Below are 16,151 nucleotides of genomic sequence, written 5' to 3'. Positions count from 1 at the left end.
TTCCCGTTCTTCTCACGTGAGTGCTACTGATTCCAGCTTTATCTGCTACACTCTACTCAACCGGAGCAGTAAGTTGAACTTCAACTTATGGCACTTTGTGAAAGGGTTGAGAACTAGAGCTCAGTTGTTTGGAAGGCATCACTGTCCATCCAGCACTATGGACGGCACTGCCTACATCTGGCTCTAATTAGTCCACAGTTGTGTTCAGCCGAATAACCTCTGCCTGGAACACTCAGAATGAGGTTCTGAGTTTTTGGAACATAGCAGCGTTTCACTGCTTTCAAGGCTTCTTAGGAAGAATTCCGGAATCTTGCTGCCGGCAGGCCTCTGGCTGTTCAGGGTGATCATCTCCTTCTAAGTCCCCCGTCGTTTCTTGCACACCCGTAAAATTTGGGAAGGTTATTTAGTTTGCATTGCTGCACAATTGCGCCTGCCTAGCTCTGCCGCGGTTGCAAACATTCAGGCGTGCCAACCAGATAGGCTGGTCCCCATAGGACACTGCCAGCGGACTGGGTATATCTGCGTCCCGTTCTTCTCACCTGAGTTTTACTGTTTCCAGCTTTGACGGCTACACTCTACACAACCGGAACAGTAAATTGAACTGCAACTTATGTCACTTTGTGAAAGGGTTGAGAACTAGAGCTCACTTGTTTGGCACGCCACCACTGTCCATCTAAAACTATGAACGGCACTGCCTACATCTGGCTCTAATTAGTCCATGGTTGTGTTCAGCCGAATGATCTCTGCCGAGAACACTGAGATTGAGGTTCTGAGTTGTTGGAACATAGGAGCGTTTCACTGCTTTCAAGGCCATTTAGGAAGAATTCCGGAATCTTGCTGCCCGCAGGCCTCCAGCTGTTCCGGGTGAAATTCTCCTTCTAAATCCCCGGTCGTTTCTTGTACACCCGTGAAATTTGAGGAGGTTATGCAGTTTGCATTGGTGCACAATTGCGCCTGCCTAGCTCTGCCGCGGTTGCAAACATTCAGGCGTGGCAGCCAGATAGGCTGGTCCCCGTCGGACACTGGCAGCAGACTGGGTATATCTGCTTCCCGTTCTTCTCACCTGAGTGCTACTGATTCCAGCTTTATCTGCTACACTCTACTCAACCAGAGCAGTAAGTTGAACCTCAACTTAGGGCACTTTGTGAAAGTGTTGAGAACTAGAGCTCAGTTGTTTGGCAGGCCACCACTGTCCATCCAGCACTATGGACGGCACTGCCTACATCTGGCTCTAATTAGTCCACGGTTGTGTTCAGCCGAATGACCTCTGCCGTGAACACACAAAAAGATGTTCTGAGTTGCTGGAACATAGGAGCTTTTCACTGCTTTCAAGGCTTCTTAGGAAGAATTCCGGAATGTTGCTGCGAGCAGGCCTCCGGCTGTTCCGGGTGAATATCTCCTTGTAAATCTCCCTTAGTTTCTTGTACACCCGTGAAATTTGGCCAGGTGATGCAGTTTGCATTGCTGCACAATTGGGCCTGCCTAGCTCTGCCACGGTTGCAAACATTCAGGCGTGGCAGCCAGATAGGCTGGTCCTCGTCGGACAGTGCCAACGGACTGGGTATATTTGCTTCCCGTTCTTCTCACCTGAGTGCTACTGATTCCAGCTTTGACGGCTACACTCTACTCAACCGGAGCAGTAAGTTGAACCTCAACTTAGGGCACTTTGTGAAAGTGTTGAGAACTAGAGTCAGTTGTGTGGCACGCCACCACTGTCCATCCAGCACTATGGTCGGCACTGCCTACATCTGGCTCTAATTAGTCCACGGTTGTGTTCAGCCGAATGACCTCTGCCGGGAACACTCAGAATGAGGTTCTGAGTTGTTGCATACTAGGAGCGTTTCACTACTTTCAAGCCTTCTTAGGAAGAATTCCGGAATATTGATGCCGGCAGGCCTCCGGCTGTTCTGGGGGAACATCTCTTTGTAAATCCCCTGTGGTTTCTTGTACACGCATGAAATTTGGGAAGGTTATGCAGTTTGCATTGCTGCACAATTGCGCCTGCTTACCTCTGCAGCCGTTGCAAACATTCAGGCGTGGCAGCCAGACAGGCTGGTCCCAGTCGGACACTGCCAGCGGACTGGGTATATCTGCTTCCCGTTCTTCTCACCTGAGTGCTACTGATTCCAGCTTTATCTGCTACACTCTACTCAACCGGAGCAGTAAGTTGAACCTCAACTTATGGCACTTTGTGAAAGTGTTGAGAACTAGAGCTCAGTTGTTTGGCACGTCACCACTGTGCATCCAGCACTATGGACGGCACTGCCTACATCTGGCTCTAATTAATCCACGGTTGTGTTCAGCCGAATGACCTCTGCCGGGAACACTCAGAATGAGGTTCTGAGTTATTGCAACAGAGGAGCGTTTCACTGCTTTCAAGGCTTAACAGGAAGAATTCCGTAATGTTGATGCCGGCAGGCCTCCGGCTGTTCCGGGTGAACATCTCCTTGTAAATCCCCTGTAGTTTCTTGTACACCGGTGAAATTTGGCCAGGTTATGCAGTTTGCATTGCTGCAAAATTGGGCCTGCCTAGCTCTGCCGAGGTTGCAACCATTCAGGCGTGGCAGCCAGATAGGCTGGTCCCCGTAGGACACTGCCAGCGGACTGGGTATATCTGCTTCCCGTTCTTCTCACCTGACTGCTACTGATTCCAGCTTTGACGGCTACACTCTACTCAACCGGAGCAGTAAGTTGAACCTCAACTTAGGGCACTTTGTGAAAGTGTTGAGAACTAGAGCTCAGTTGTTTGGCACTCCACCACTGTCCATCCAGCACTAGGGACGGCACTGCCTACATCTGGCTCTAATTAGTCCACGGTTGTGTTCAGCTGAATGACCTCTGCCGGGAACACTCAGAATGAGGTACTGAGTTGTTGCATCATAGGAGCGTTTCACTGCTTTCAAGGCTTCTTAGGAAGAATTCCGGAATGTTGATGCCGGCAGGCCTCCGTCTGTTCCGGGTGAACATCTCCTTGTAAATACCCTGTGGTTTCTTGTACACCCGTGAAATTTGGGGAGGTTATGCAGTTTGCATTGCTGCACAATTGCGCCTGCCCAGATCTCCCGCGGTTGCAAACATTCAGGCGTGGCAGGCATAGAGGCTGGTACCCGTAGGACACTGCCAGCAGACTGGGTATATCTGCTTCCCGTTCTTCTCACCTGAGTGCTACTGATTCCAGCTTTGACGGCTACACTCTACTCAACCAGAGCATTAAGTTGAACCTCAACTTATGGCACTTTGTCAAAGTGTTTAGAACTAGAGCTCAGTTGTTGGGCACGCCACCACTGTCCATCCTACACTATGGACGGCACTGCCTACATCTGGCTCTAATTAGTCCACGGTTGATTTCAGCCGAATGACCTCTGCCGGGAACACTCAGAATGAGGTTCTGAGTTGTTGCAACATCGGAGCCTTTCACTGCTTTCAAGGCTTCTTAGGAAGAATTTCGGAAACTTGCTGCCGGCAGGCCTCAGGCTGTTCCGGGTGAACATCTACTTGTCAATCCCCCGTGGTTTCTTGTACACCCGGGTAATTTGGCCAGGTTATGCAGTTTCCATTGCTGCACAATTGCGCCTGCCTAGCTCTGCCGCGGTTGCAAACATTCAGGCGTGGCAGCCAGATAGGCTGGTCCCCGTATGACACTGCCAGCGGACTGGGTATATCTGCTTCCCGTTCTTTTCACCTGAGTGCTACTGATTCCAGCTTTGACGGCTACACTCTACTCAACCGGAGCAGTAAATTGAACCTCAAATTATGGCACTTTGTGAAAGTGTTGAGAACTAGAGTTCAGTTGTTTGTCAAGCCACCACTGTGCATCCAGCACTATGGACGGCACTGCCTACATCTGGCTCTAATTAGTCCACGGTTGTGTTCAGCCGAATGACCTCTGCCGGGAACACTCAGAATGAGGTTCTGAGTTATTGCAACAGAGGAGCGTTTCACTGCTTTCAAGGCTTAACAGGAAGAATTCCGTAATGTTGATGCCGGCAGGCCTCCGGCTGTTCCGGGTGAACATCTCCTTGTAAATCCCCTGTAGTTTCTTGTACACCGGTGAAATTTGGCCAGGTTATGCAGTTTGCATTGCTGCAAAATTGGGCCTGCCTAGCTCTGCCGAGGTTGCAACCATTCAGGCGTGGCAGCCAGATAGGCTGGTCCCCGTAGGACACTGCCAGCGGACTGGGTATATCTGCTTCCCGTTCTTCTCACCTGACTGCTACTGATTCCAGCTTTGACGGCTACACTCTACTCAACCGGAGCAGTAAGTTGAACCTCAACTTAGGGCACTTTGTGAAAGTGTTGAGAACTAGAGCTCAGTTGTTTGGCACTCCACCACTGTCCATCCAGCACTAGGGACGGCACTGCCTACATCTGGCTCTAATTAGTCCACGGTTGTGTTCAGCTGAATGACCTCTGCCGGGAACACTCAGAATGAGGTACTGAGTTGTTGCATCATAGGAGCGTTTCACTGCTTTCAAGGCTTCTTAGGAAGAATTCCGGAATGTTGATGCCGGCAGGCCTCCGTCTGTTCCGGGTGAACATCTCCTTGTAAATACCCTGTGGTTTCTTGTACACCCGTGAAATTTGGGGAGGTTATGCAGTTTGCATTGCTGCACAATTGCGCCTGCCCAGATCTCCCGCGGTTGCAAACATTCAGGCGTGGCAGGCATATAGGCTGGTACCCGTAGGACACTGCCAGCAGACTGGGTATATCTGCTTCCCGTTCTTCTCACCTGAGTGCTACTGATTCCAGCTTTGACGGCTACACTCTACTCAACCAGAGCATTAAGTTGAACCTCAACTTATGGCACTTTGTCAAAGTGTTTAGAACTAGAGCTCAGTTGTTGGGCACGCCACCACTGTCCATCCTACACTATGGACGGCACTGCCTACATCTGGCTCTAATTAGTCCACGGTTGATTTCAGCCGAATGACCTCTGCCGGGAACACTCAGAATGAGGTTCTGAGTTGTTGCAACATCGGAGCCTTTCACTGCTTTCAAGGCTTCTTAGGAAGAATTTCGGAAACTTGCTGCCGGCAGGCCTCAGGCTGTTCCGGGTGAACATCTACTTGTCAATCCCCCGTGGTTTCTTGTACACCCGGGTAATTTGGCCAGGTTATGCAGTTTCCATTGCTGCACAATTGCGCCTGCCTAGCTCTGCCGCGGTTGCAAACATTCAGGCGTGGCAGCCAGATAGGCTGGTCCCCGTATGACACTGCCAGCGGACTGGGTATATCTGCTTCCCGTTCTTTTCACCTGAGTGCTACTGATTCCAGCTTTGACGGCTACACTCTACTCAACCGGAGCAGTAAATTGAACCTCAAATTATGGCACTTTGTGAAAGTGTTGAGAACTAGAGTTCAGTTGTTTGTCAAGCCACCACTGTCCATCCAGCACTATGGACAGCACTGCCTACATCTGGCTCTAATTAGTCCACGGTTGTGTTCAGACGAATGACCTCTGCCAGGAACACTCAGAATGAGGGTCTGAGTTATTGCAACATAGAAGCGTTTCACTGCTTTCAAGGCGTCACAAGAAGAATTCCAGAATGTTGCTGCCGGCAGACCTCCTGCTGTTCCGGCTGAACATCTCCTTGTAAATCCCCCGTGGTTTCTTGTACACCTGTAAAATTTGACCAGGTTATGCAGTTTGCATTGCTGCACGATTGGGCCTGCCTAGTTCTGCCGCGGTTGCAAACATTCAGGAGTGGCAGCCAGATAGGCTGGTCCCCGTAGGACACTGCCAGCGGACTGGGTATATCTGCTTCCCGTTCTTCTCACCTGGGTACTACTGATTCCAGCTTTGACGGCTACACTCTACTCAACCAGAGCAGTAAGTTGAACCTCAACTTATGGCACTTTGTGAAAGTGTTGAGAATTAGAGCTAAGTTGTTTGGCACGCCACCACTATCCATCCAGCACTATGGACGGCACTGCCTACATCTGGCTCTAATTAGTCCACAGTTGTGTTCAGCCGAATGACCTCTGCCGGGAACACTCAGAATGAGGTTCTGTGTTATTGCAACAGAGGAGCGTTTCACTGCTTTCAAGGCTTCACAGGAAGAATTCCGGAATCTTTTTGCCGGCAGGCCTCCGGCTGTTTCAGTTGAACATCTCCTTGTAAATTCCCCATGTTTTCTTGTACACCCGTGAAATTTGGCCAGGTTATGCAGTTTGCATTGCTGCACAATTGCGCCTGCCTAGCTCTGCCGCGGTTGCAAACATTCAGGCGTGGCAGCCAGATAGGCTGGTCCCCGTAGGACACTGCCAGCGGACTGGGTATATCTGCTTCCCGTTCTTCTAACCTGAGTGCTACGGATTCCAGCTTTGACGGCTACACTCTACTCAACAGGAGCAGCAAGGTGAAACTCAACTTAGGGCACGTTGTGAAAGTGTTGAGAACTAGAGCTCAGTTGTTTGGCACGCCACCACTGTCCATCCAGCACTATGGACGACATTGCCTACATCTGGCTCTAATTAGTCCACGGTTGTGTTCAGCCGAATGACCTCTGCCGGGAACACTCAGATTGGTGTTCTGAGTTATGGCAACATAGGAGCGTTTCACTGCTTTCAAGGCTTCACAGGAAGAATTCCGGTATCTTGCTGCCGGGAGGCCTCCGGCTGTTCCGGGTGAACATCTCCTTGTAAATCCCCCGTGGTTTCTTGTACACCCGTGAAATTTGGCCAGGTTATGCAGTTTGCATTGCTGCACAATTGCGCCTGCCTAGCTCTGCTGTGCTTGCAAACATTCAGGCGTGGCAGCCAGATAGGCTGGTCCCCGTAAGGCACTGCCTGTGGACTGGGTATATCTGTTTCCCGTTCTTCTCACCTGATTGCTACTGATTCCAGCTTTATCTGCTACACTCTACTCAACCGGAGCAGTAAGTTGAACCTCAACTTATGGCACTTTGTGAAAGTGTTGAGAATTAGAGCTCACTTGTTTGGCACGCCACCAGTGTCCATACAGAACTATGGACGGCACTGCCTACATCTGGCTCTAATAAGTCCACGGTTGTTTTCAGCCGAATGACCTCTGCCAGGAACACTCCGAATGAGGTTCTTAGTTATTGAAACATAGGAGCGTTTCACTGCTTTCAAGGCTTCTTAGGAACAATTCCGGAATCTTGCTGCCGGCAGGCCTCCGGCTGTTCCGGGTGAGCATCTCCTTGTAAATTCCCCGTGGTTTCTTGTACACCCGTGAAATTTGGCCAGGTTATGCAGTTTGCATTGCTGCACAATTGCGCCTGCCTAGCTCTGCCGCGGTTGCAAATATTTAGGCGTGGCAGCCAGATCGGCTGGTCCTCGTAGGACACTGCCAGCGGACTGGGTATATCTGCTTCCCGTTCTTCTCACCTGAGTGCTACTGATTCCAGCTTTCACGGCTACACTCTACTCAAACGGAGCATTAAGTTGAACCTCATCTTAGGGCACGTTGTGAAAGTGTTGAGAACTGGAGCTCCGTTGTTTGGCAAGCCACCACTGTCCATCCAGAATTATGGACGGCACTGCCTACATCTGGCTCTAATTAGTCCACGGTTGTGTTCAGCCGAATGTCCTCTGCCGGGAACACTCAAAATGAGGTTCTGAGTTGTTGCAACATAGGAGCGTTTCACTGCTTTCAAGGCTTCACAGGAAGAATTCCGGAATCTTGCTGCCAGCAGGCCTCCGGCTGTTCCGTGTGAACATCTCCTTGTAAATCCCCCGTGGTTTCTGGTACACCCGGGAAATTTGGCCAGGTTATGCAGTTTGCATTGTTGCACAATTGCGCCTGCCTAGCTCTGCCGCGGTTGCAAACATTCAGGTGTGGCAGCCAGATAGGCAGGTCCCCGTAGGACACTGCCAGCGGACTGGGTATATCTGCTTCCCGTTCTTCTCACCTGAGTGCTACTGATTCCAGCTTTATCTGCTACACTCTACTCAACCAGAACAGTAAGTTGAACCTCAATTTAGGGCACTTTGTGAAAGTGTTGAGAACTAGAGCTCAGTTGTTTGGCACGCCACCACTGTCCATCCAGCACTATGGACGGCACTGCCAACATCTAGCTCTAATTTGTCCAAGGTTGTGTTCAGGTGAATGACCTCTGCTGGGAACACTCAGAATGAGGTTCTGAGTTGTTGCAACATAGAAGCGTTTCACTGCTTTCAAGACTTCTTAGGAAGAATTCTGGAATATTGCTGCCGGTAGGCCTCCGGTTGTTCCGGGTGAACATCTCCTTGTCAATCCCCCGTCGTTTCTTGTACACCCGTGAAATTTGGCCAGGTTATGCAGTTTGCATTGCTGCAAAATTGCGCCTGCCTAGCTCTGCCGCGGTTGCAAATATTCAGGTGTGGCAGGCATATAGGCTGGTACCCGTAGGACACTGCCAGCGGACTGGGTATATCTGCTTCCCGTTCTTCTCACCTGAGTGCTACTGATTCCAGCTTTGACGGCTACACTCTACTCAAACAAAGTAGTAAGTTGAACCTCAACTTATGGCACTTTGTGAAAGTGTTGAAAACTAGAGCTCAATTGTTTGGCACGCCACCACTGTCCATCCAGAACTATGGACGGCACTGTTTACATCTGGCTCTAATTAGTTCACGGTTTTGTTCAGTCGAATGACCTGTGCCGGGAACACTCAGAATGAGGTTCTGAGTTGTTGCACCATAGGAGCATTTCACTGCTTTCAAGGGTTCTTAGGAACAATTCCGTAATGTTGATGCCGGCAGGCCTCCGGCTCTTCCGGGCGAACGTCTCCTTGTAAATCCCCTGTGATTTCTTATACACCCGTGAAATTTGGCCAGGTCATGCAGTTTGCTTTGCTGCACAATTGCGCCTGCCTAGCTCTGCTGTGCTTGCAAACATTCAGGCATGGCAGCCAGAGAGGCTGGTCCTCGTCGGTCCCTGCCAATGGACTGGGGATATCTGCTTCCCGTTCTTCTCACCTGAGTGCTAATGATTCCAGCTTTGTCACCTACACTTTACTCAACAGGAGCAGTAAGTTGAACCTCAACTTTGGGCACTTTGTGAAAGTGATGAGAACTAGAGCTCAGTTGTTTGTCACGCCACCACTGTCCATCCAGCACTATGGACGGCACTGCCTACATCTGGCTCTAATTAGTCCACGGTTGTGTTCAGCCGGATGACCTCTGCCCGGAACACTCAGAATGAAGTTCTGAGTTGTTGGAACATAGGAGCGTTTCACTGCTTTCAAGGCTTCTTAGAAAGAATTCCGGAATGTTGATGACGCAGGCCTCCGGCTGTTCCGGGTGAACATCTCCTTGTAAATCCCCCGTGGTTTCTTGTACACCCGTGAAATTTGGCCAGGTTATGGAGTTTGCATTGCTGCACAATTCTGCCTGCCTAGCTATGCCCCAGTTGCGAACATTCAGGCGTGGCAGCCAGAGAGTCTGGTCCCCGTAGACACTGCCAGCGGACTGGGTATATCTGCTTCCCGTTCTTCTCACCTGGGTGCTACTGATTCCAGCTTTGATGGCTACACTCTATTCAACCGGAGCAGTAAGTTGAACCTCAATTTAGGGCACTTTGTGAAAGTGTTGAGAACTAGAGCTCAGTTGTTTGGCACGCCACCACTGTCCATCCAGCCCTATGGACGGGACTGCTTACATCTGGCTCTAATTAGTCCACGGTTGTGTTCAGTCGAATAACCTGTGCTGGGAAGACTCAGAATGGTGTTCTGAGTTATTGCAACATAGGAGCGTTTCACTGCTTTCAAGGCTTCTTAGGAAGAATTCCGGAATCTGGCTGCTGGCGGGCCTCCGGCTCTTCCGAGTGAACTTCTCCTTGTAAATCCCCCGTAGTTTCTTGTACACCCGTGAAATTTGGCTAGGTTATGCAGTTTGCATTGCTGCACAGTTAGGCCTGCCTAGCTCTGCCGAGGTTGCAACCATTGAGGCGTGGCAGCCACATAGGCTGGTCCCCGTAGGACACTGCTGGCGGACTGGGTATATCTGCTTCCCATTCTTCTCACCTGAGTGCTACTGATTCCAGCTTTATCTGCTAACTCTACTCAACCGGAGCAGTAAGTTGAACCTCAACTTAGGGCACTTTGTGAAAGTATTGAGAACTGGAGCTCAGTTGTTTGGCACGTCACCACTGTGCATCCAGCACTATGGACGGCACTGCCTACATCGGGCTCTAATTAGTCCCCGGTTGTGTTCAGCCGAATGACCTCTGCCGGGAGCACTCAGAATGAGGTTCTGAATTGTTGCATCATAGGAGCGTTTCACTGCTTTCAAGGCTTCTTAGGAAGAATTCCGGAATCTTCCTTTCGGCAGGCCTCCGGCTGTTCCGGGTTAACATCTCCTTCTATATCCCCTGTCGTTTCTTGTACACCCGTGAAATTTGGGGAGGTTATGCAGTTTGCTTTGCTGCACAATTGCGCCTGCCTAGCTCTGCCACGGTTGCAAACATTCAGGCGTGGCAGCCAGATAGTGTGGTCCCCATCGAACACTGCCAACGGACTGGGTATATCTGCTTCCCGTTCTTCTCACCTGAGTGCTACTGATTCCAGCTTTGACGGCTACACTCTACTCAACCGGAGCAGTAAGTTGAACCTCAACTTAGGGCACTTTGTGAAAGTGTTGAGAACTAGAGCTCAGTTGTTTGGCATGCCTCCACTTTCCATCCAGCAATATGGACGGCACTGACTACATCTGGCTCTAACTAGTCTACGGTTGTGTACAGCCGAATGACCTCTGACGGGAACACTCAGAATGAGGTTCTGAGTTGTTGCATCATAGGAGCGTTTCACTGCTTTCAAGGCTTCACAGGAAGAATTCCGGAATGTTGATGCCGGCAGGCCTCCGGCTCTTCCGGGTGAATATTTTCTTGTAAATCCCCTGTGGTTTCTTGTACACCCGGGAAATTTGGCCAGGTCATGCAGTTTGCATTGCTGCACAATTGTGCCTGCCTAGCTCTGCCGCGGTTGCAAACATTCAAGCGTGGCAACCAGATAGGCTGGTTCCCGAGAACATTGCCAACGGACTGGGTATATCTGCTTCCCGTTCTTCTCACCTGAGTGCTACTGATTCCAGGTTTATCTGCTACAATCTACTCAACCGGAGCAGTAAGTTGAACCTTAACTTAGGGCACTTTGTGAAAGTATTGAGAACTGGAGCTCAGTTGTTTGGCACGTCACCACTGTGCATCCAGCACTGTGGACGGCACTGCCTACATCTGGCTCTAATTAATCCAAGGTTGTGTTCAGCCGAATGACCTCTGCCGGGAACACTCAGAATGAGGTTCTGAGTTGTTGCATCATAGGAGCTTTTCACTGCTTTCAAGGCTTCTTAGGAAGAATTCCGGAATGTTGATTCCGGCATGCCTCCTGCTGTTCCGGGTGAACATCTCCTTGTAAATCCCCCGTGGTTTACTGTACACCCGTGAAATTTGGGGAGGTTATGCAGTTTGCATTGCTGCACAATTGCGCCTGCCTTGCTCTCCCTCGGTTGCAAACATTCAGGCGTGCCAGCCAGATAGGCTGGTCCCCGTAGGACACTGCCAGTGGACTGGGTATATCTTCTTCCCGTTCTTCTCACCTTGGTGCTACTGATTCCAGCTTTGACGGCTACACTCTACTCAACCGGAGCAGTAAGTTGAACCTCAACTTATGGCACTTTGTGAAAGTGTTGAGAACTAGAGCTCAGTTGTTTGGCACGCCACCACTGTCCATCCAGCACTATGGACGGCACTGCCTACATCTGGCTCTAATTAGTCCAGGGTTGTTGTAGTGACCGTCTACTCGACCAGCGAGGAAAAACGACCACCACTCCAGGAGTCTTCTCAGATCACGCTTTATTGGAGAGCCTTTTAGTTGTAGGAGAGCTTGGGCGCGAGAGAGTGTGCACCCGAAACACAGCCGCTTATATAAGGAATTCGAACACGGGTCTTTTCTATTGTTGGTCGCCTGCCTTTTACCGTCACCAGGTGTCATGGGATTGGCTGGGGACACTACCGGGCTCGCGCACGTGCACAGCCCAGGTGTCCCGCTAAGCACCGTCTGGACTGGTAATCCTCAAAACTGCAAGGCAGTGGGCGGAGTCTCGCCTCGGCTCCCTACAGTTCCCCCTTCTTTGTTTTATGGCAACAGGTAAGAGTAGAGGTTGGGCCTCTGTCTAAGACATTAATGAGAGGACCTTGCACTGGCCTTCGCCTGAGGGGCGCCTTCCCCAGTGATGACCAGGCCCGTCCGATGCCTTTTTTGCAGAGGTGGGATCTTGGGCATCAACCCACTTGCAACCCAGCATGCTCTTCTTGAGGAGATGAGAACCATCTCCTCAAGTGCAGTGCACTTGCCTTGCACCCTGTCCCAAATTGCAAATTGCATACCTGTCCCGGTGCAATGGGATCCCCTGATCCCTCGGGGTGCTAAGGCTATGCAGGATGGTAAGGCTTAACTGCCTCTCAGGGCCGACAGCCAAATCTGGGGTGAGGATCCACTCTCCAAAGCGGCTAATGCTTGCAAGATAACAACCTTGTCCCTTCTGGTTTGGGCTCGAAGGCAACAGACCAACCATAGGCAGACCACGCATCCTCCCAAGCAGCAGGCTAAAAACATTCCGACTCCCACCCGCTCTTTGACAAAGGACACCACAGAGGCAATCCAGTCAGTAAATTGTAACAGCCCACAGCATCATTGGTTTAGCTATCACAGGGATTGCTATTAGCACTGTTGCTAACAGCAGGAAGATCAGCTGTATCAGGAGACGAGTGGATGGCATCTTCAAGATGGGGTTCTTCTGCAGTCTCCACTGGCCTGGTCAGTTTCGTTGGCACCCAGTGAGGTACTTCTTGACTCTGTGGAAAAACACAAACAGCTCCCCTGGATCTCGTTATTACCGGATCCGGTCCATACCATTTATTATTAATAACATCCTTCCACATAACCATGTCTTTAGTATCCATGGAGTCTCTTGTCATATGCCGATCTGCGGCAGACTGATCGTTGTCATTTAGAATTAAAAAATTAAGGGTAAAGAGCGCAAGAGAAAGTCTTTCCCTGGGGGACGCGGACTCAGCAACTCCCCCTTTTTGTTTTTGAAGCATTTCTTTTATGCTTCTATTAGCTCTTTCCACTATACCTTGTCCTTGAGGATTGTAGGGCAATCCGGTGGTGTGGGCAACCTGCATTTGTGCGCAAAAGGCGCGAAAACCATGGGAAGTATAAGCAGGGCCATTATCCATCTTGAGTCTAAGGGGCTTTCCCCAAGCTGCCCAAGCTTCTAAGCAGTGTATTCTGACGTGAGACACCTTTTCTCCTGCCAGAGGTGTGGCATGAATGACACCAGAAACGGTGTCCACAGACACATGTAAATATTTCAACTTACCAAATTCCGTCAGATGAGTAACATCCATTTGCCATAGGGCGTTTGGTCTCAACCCCCTGGGGTTTACCCCCACATGGGGAGGATGAAGAAAGGTAACACAAGATTTACAGGCTTTAACAATATCTCTTGCCACATGCCTGGACAAATTATATCTTTTCCTAAGGGTATTAGCAGGTACATGATACAATCTATGAAAGTCTTTTGCCAATTCTACAGGATCAGCAGCGACCAGAGCCACAGCCCGAGTTGCCTGGTCCACCAAATCATTACACTTTGCCATCGGGCCTGGCAACATGGAGTGGGCACGAATATGTCCAATATAAAAAGGATGTTTTCTGTTTAAGATAAGGGATTGAATCTGTAACAAAACATTAGAAATTGTACTGGCCTGCTTAACTGAAGCAGCAACTTCAAGAGAAGCAACGGCATTTACAACATATAACGAATCAGAAAATAAATTAAAAGGTTGATCAAATCTTTTAAAAACTTCAAGCACAATTAAACATTCAACAGCCTGTGGGACATTCGGCCGAAAATTAAAAACTACCGGCTGTTTGTGTCCTTGAACAAAAAAGGCACCTTGTCCAGATTTTGATCCATCCGTAAAGATGGTCAGAGCATCAACCAAGGGCTCCTTTGAAGTGACAACAGGAAAATACACTAAATTTTTGTTAACTATGGCAAGCAGAGGATGCTTAGGATAATGATTATCAATTACATTTGGAAATGAGCAAACAAGAATTGCCCACATATCCATTGTGGCTGCTAAAACTTTAACTTGTTCACGGGTGTATGGAATAATTAATTTATCTGGAATTTTTGCAAAATGCATTAAACAACACTTTATACCCAAAATTGCCTGCTTTTTTTATTTTTATTTTTTTATTTTTTATTTTTATTTTTTTATTTTTATTTTTTTTCTCAGATCAAAATTGCCTGTTTAGCCACTAATTCAGGAAAATATTGAACAGTTTTTGCTCCCACAGAATCATAGCATTAATAGTTAGCCTTTGAAGCAAGGCAGTGGTATAATTGGCCGTCACCCCATAAGTCCTGACTGCCTCAACTAAATCTTTTAACTGGGAGTAGGAAACCGGCTCAAGAATTCTCTCATTAGTAATGGGATTTTCAAAAACTGGAAAGGCGGCCGCTAACGGCGACCAGGTGCTGCCTTTTATAAAGTGACTCTTCCCTGCCGGCGGGCACGGCGGGGGGGCCGACGGGTGAGGGGCAGCTCCGTTTCCTCTCCCTGGCTGCTGCGGTACTCCCACCCCAGGGGGCGCCACCCTCCATATCTGTCTGCCACGTGCTCCGCCGCAGCCTCTTCTAACTCTTCACTATCAGCTGGATCGAGCTGCTCTCCCTCCTCCTCTAACATTTCTTCCTCTGAGTCACTCACAAGATTACTATATTCTTGGTCCCGCCCTTCCACATGTAGGGCTGAGAACCGGTTTGCTTTTAAAGAAGGGCGCGGGGGTCTCCTCGAGAGCCCCTCCCTAAAACCCTTCTCCTTTTGTGAGGGCTGCAGCCCCTCTTGCTTTAATTCTTTAGGATCCTTTTGTCTTTTTTCCCTTTTTCTTTTAGGCCTATTTTCCTCCCCCTTACTGTATGCTGACTCTGATAGACTATCCTGATGCTGCGTTAGTACTTTGCGTCCTTCCTGGATTAAATCAAACCCTCCCTCCTCGAGGCAAGTGCGCACCATCAAAAAGACAAGCCACAAGGGAAGAAGCAATGCAAGCAACCAATAAATATCTAAATCTACAGTGAACAGCATACCGGGGGATATTTACCGACGTCTCCTCTCCGCGTGTTGAGTTCTGGCTCCAATTCAGCCTCTCGCGCGGGTCCCGTCCCAGGTTCGTTCCCGGGTTTCAGCACCAGTTGTAGTGACCGTCTACTCGACCAGCGAGGAAAAACAACCACCACTCCAGGAGTCTTCTCAGATCACGCTTTATTGGAGAGCCTTTTAGTTGTAGGAGAGCTTGGGCGCGAGAGAGCGTGCACCCGAAACACAGCCGCTTATATAGGGAATTCGAACACGGGTCTTTTCTATTGTTGGTCGCCTGCCTTTTACCGTCACCAGGTGTCATGGGATTGGCTGGGGACACTACCGGGCTCGCGCACGCGCACAGCCCAGGCGTCCCGCCAAGCACCGTCTGGAGTGGTAATCCTCAAAACTGCAAGGGAGTGGGCGGAGTCTCGCCTCGGCTCCCTACAGGTTGTGTTCAGCCGAATGACCTCTGCCGGGAACACTCAGAATGAGGTTCTGAGGTATTGCAACAGAGGAGCGTTTCACTTCTTTCAAGGCTTCTTAGGAAGAATTCCGGAATCTTGCTGCCTGCAGACCTCCGGCTATTCCGGGTGAACATCTCCTTGTAAATCCCCCGTAGTTTCTTGTACACCCGTGAAATTTGCCTAGGTTATGCAGTTTGCATTGCTGCACTGTTGGGCCTGCCTACCTCTGCGGAGGTTGCAACCATTGAGGCGTGGCAACCAGATAAGCTGGTCCCCAAGGAAACTGCCAGCGGACTGGGTATATCTGCTTCCCGTTCTTCTCACCTGGGTGCTACTGATTCCAGCTTTGATGGCTACACTCTACTCAACCGGAGCAGTAAGTTGAACCTCAATTTAGGGCACTTTGTGAAAGTGTTGAGAACTAGAGCTCAGTTGTTTGGCACGCCACCACTGTCCATCCAGCACTATGGACGGCACTGCCTACATCTGGCTCTAATTAGTCCACGGTTGTGTTCAGCCGAATGACCTCTGTTGGGAACACTCAGAATGAGGTTCTAAGTTGTTGCAACATAGGAGCGTTTCACAGC

Source organism: Dipodomys merriami, unplaced genomic scaffold (genome assembly GCF_024711535.1).
Source record: "Dipodomys merriami isolate MVZ:Mamm:240054 unplaced genomic scaffold, mDipMer1.0.p SCAF_3, whole genome shotgun sequence".
In the NCBI taxonomy this organism is placed as follows: domain Eukaryota; kingdom Metazoa; phylum Chordata; class Mammalia; order Rodentia; family Heteromyidae; genus Dipodomys; species Dipodomys merriami.
This window is presented reverse-complemented; position numbering follows the sequence as displayed.